This window comes from Coregonus lavaretus, assembly GCF_964263955.1.
Source record: "Coregonus lavaretus genome assembly, chromosome: 16".
NCBI lineage: Eukaryota > Metazoa > Chordata > Actinopteri > Salmoniformes > Salmonidae > Coregonus > Coregonus lavaretus.
In genome coordinates, this window is record NC_140003.1 from 19172893 (window position 1) to 19176126 (window position 3234).

Sequence of the window (3234 nt, forward strand, 5' to 3'; positions counted from 1 at the left end):
CGTTTGTTTAACAATAAAAAATATTTTGCATCTTCAAAGTGGTAGGCATGTTGTGTAAATCAAATGATACAAGGTTCCAGGTTGTAAAGCAACAAAATAGGAAAAATGCCAAGGGGTGAATACTTTCACAAGCCACTGTATATATATATTACATGACCAAAAGTATGTGGACACCTGCTCGTCGAACATCTCATTCCAAAATCATGGGCATTAATATGGAGTTGGTCCCACTTTTACTGCTATAACAGCCTCTACTCTTCTGGGAAGGCTTTCCACTAGATGTTGTAACATTGCTGCAGGGACTTGCTTCCATTCAGCCACTAGAGCATTATTGAGGTCGGGCACTGATGTTGGGGGCGATTAGGCCTGTTCCATTTCATCCCAAAGGTGTTCGATGGGGTTGAGGTCAGGGTTCTGTGCAGGCCAGTCAAGTTTTTCCACACCGATCTTGACAAACCATTTCTGTATGGACCTCGCTTTGTCCATGGGGGCATTGTCATGCTGAAACCGGAAAGGGCTTTCCCCAAACTGTTGACACAAAGTTGGAAGCACAGAATCGTCTAGAATGTCATTGTATGCTGTAGATTTCCCTTCACTGGAACTAAGTGGCCTAGCCCGAACCATGAAAAACAGCCCCAGACCATTATTATCCTCTATGCATTGGGGCAGGTAGTGAGTGTTGCAACCGAGAAGAGACTATTTTTACGCGCTACACGCTTCAGCACTCGCTGGTCCCGTTCGGTGAGCTTGTGTGGCCTACCACTTCCCGGCTGAGCCGTTGTTGCTCCTAGATGTTTCCACTTCACAATCACAGCACTTACAGTTGACCAGGGTAGCTCTAGCAGGGCAGAAATCTGACAAACTGACTTGTTGGAAAGGTGGCATCCTATGACGGTGCCACGTTGAAAGTCATTGAGCTCTTCAGTAAGGCCTTTCTACTGCCAACGTTTGTCTATGGAGATTGCATGGCTGTGTGCTCAATTTTATATATATCTGTCAGCAACGGGTGTGGTTGAAATAGTCAAATCCACTAATTTGAAGGGGTGTCCACATACTTTTGTATATATACAGTATAAATATATATTTCTGCCGAGACATGCTTTTAAATTGATAGTTGTTGGCTCAATGACTGGAAGTCTATGGGAACAGCTAGCATGTGATTGCGCTAACACTATTACCAATGCACCCCATTTAGTTCTTGTTTGAACTGCAGATTGCCCCTTTAATGACGGTTGATAACAGATAACAGACAGCTCCTGTGTCTATCATTGGCTAGTCTACTATAGACCTGGGTGTACTGTAACTCCTTCGTAGTATCGTAAGTGTTGTTTATTGATGAGGTGCCAAGGCTTCCTCCTTTCTCTCAGCTGCCATGACTTCCATCTCCCTGGGTGCTGTGTGTGACCATGACCAGGCATGGGCGGGAGGTCGTCTCTTTTCCTGCCTCTGTGTGAATTATTCATACTGCCATTGTCAGAGTGGCCCTCACCTGTCAACAGGTGAACTAGAGGGGAGTGGAGGGGGAGGTAGAGGGGAGTGGAGGGGGAGGTAGAGGGGTGGAGGGGAGGGGGAGGTAGAGGGGTGGAGGGGAGGAGGGATGTAAAACTACCCCTTCCCGCCTGACAGACGAATCAGGTCAGCTGTCTGGTCTGTCTGCTCCATGTGGTTCAACTTTTGGCCGTCTGGGCTCTGTGCAGACAGATGCTACATGGCTCCCTTACAGAGCTCCTGCTGGATCACAACCATCTCACAGTCCTGGAGAGCGGGACCTTCCACAGTCTGGACAGCCTCCAGAAGTTGAACCTGAGCAGCAACCTCATCTCCACAGTAAAGCTCCGAGCCCTAGGTTACCTGACAGCCCTGTGCCAGATCAACCTGGAGGGAAACCATCTTACTTCCCTGGGCTCAGGCCTCTTCACGACACTGCGCTCCCTGGTGGTGGTGGGCCTTCAGGGGAACATGATCAGTTACACTGAGCCAGGGGTCTTCACCCCTATGTCTTCCCTAAACCTGCTGGACCTGGTCCACAACCATCTGGGCACCCTGGGCTACAGGACCCTGCTGATCATCCACACCCCCAGCTTCCACGTCCTGCTATAGGGAAACCCCTGGCACTGTGACTGCAAACTGCAGAGGGTGTTCAGGAATCTGTGCATCATCCACAGGGTCTTCCTGGATGACTACCAGGAGCTGAAGTGCAGCGATCCCGTCGAGCTAAAAGGAAGGTCCATGGGAGAGGTGGATGATGAGCTGTGTGTCGGGGGGACCGTGATGGTGCTCATTTTAACGGTCACTGTGGTGATCACCGTGGTAGCCCCATTATCATGGTGGAGAAGAACAAGAAGAATAGCGTGGCCAAGGACTGGGAGGAAAGTGTGGGGCTGGACACCTACTGTGACAATGACAATTAGGGCTGTCTACTTCCCATGAGAACATAATGAAAGGTTTATCGCAATGAACAGTGTGAGCTAATTAACTTTATTGATCACAAACAGATTTTATCAGATAATAATTATCCTCAAAGAGGTGTCTTCTTTTTTTTAAAGTGCCGAATATGAAATCCTACTTCCATTAATCATATAATGAAAGGCTTGTTTTGACAAGTTAATATTTTTCTTTGAAGTTGACATTACCACCAATATATCACACACAATGCTATAAGCATTCATTACATTACATCCTTTATTGGTTCATATAGGCTACACATGCTTGCATAATACATTACACACATATAAGATTAATTGAATAGGTTACCAAGGGTTTTAAGATATCAAATTACCTTTTTTTCTCTTCACTCCAGCAGTTGTTTTAATGGTGTTCTGATTAGATTGGTGTTAGTCTGGTACTAGTATCTGAATTATTTATCTTGCTCCACTTCAGCATACACATTTTATCATCATGGCCCACCAATATCGCTGTTACCGTGTCCTGGTTGGCTCCCATCCAGCATGTTTCACAGCTCTACATTAGGCTACCTCTCAGAATGAGGTAAAAGTGATTCCATTAATCCACAGATGATTACATGATTCATTCTGCTGGTTTTGAAGCAGCACAGTCTGATTATAACTAGTATAATTATGGGGATAGGTTACAATTTGCATTTGAATTAGGCCTGCATGGAATCTTAATAATGTCAACAACTGAGAAAGCACCCGTAGCTATCTAACAAAAATATATAATGTATTTTGTGTATATAGCTATATCATAAACAGAACATGCTATCTGTTTCTTATA

At 45.4% G+C, this 3234-nt stretch overlaps 1 pseudogene across 1 annotated transcript; it reads left to right on the forward strand.

Annotated features, from left to right (window-relative positions):
- The first annotated feature begins 1701 nt into the window (after positions 1-1701).
- Positions 1702-2411, forward strand: LOC311143373 (annotated as a pseudogene). The gene has a single exon. The product of its transcript is annotated as an uncharacterized misc_RNA (transcript).
- The last annotated feature ends 823 nt before the right edge of the window (positions 2412-3234 follow it).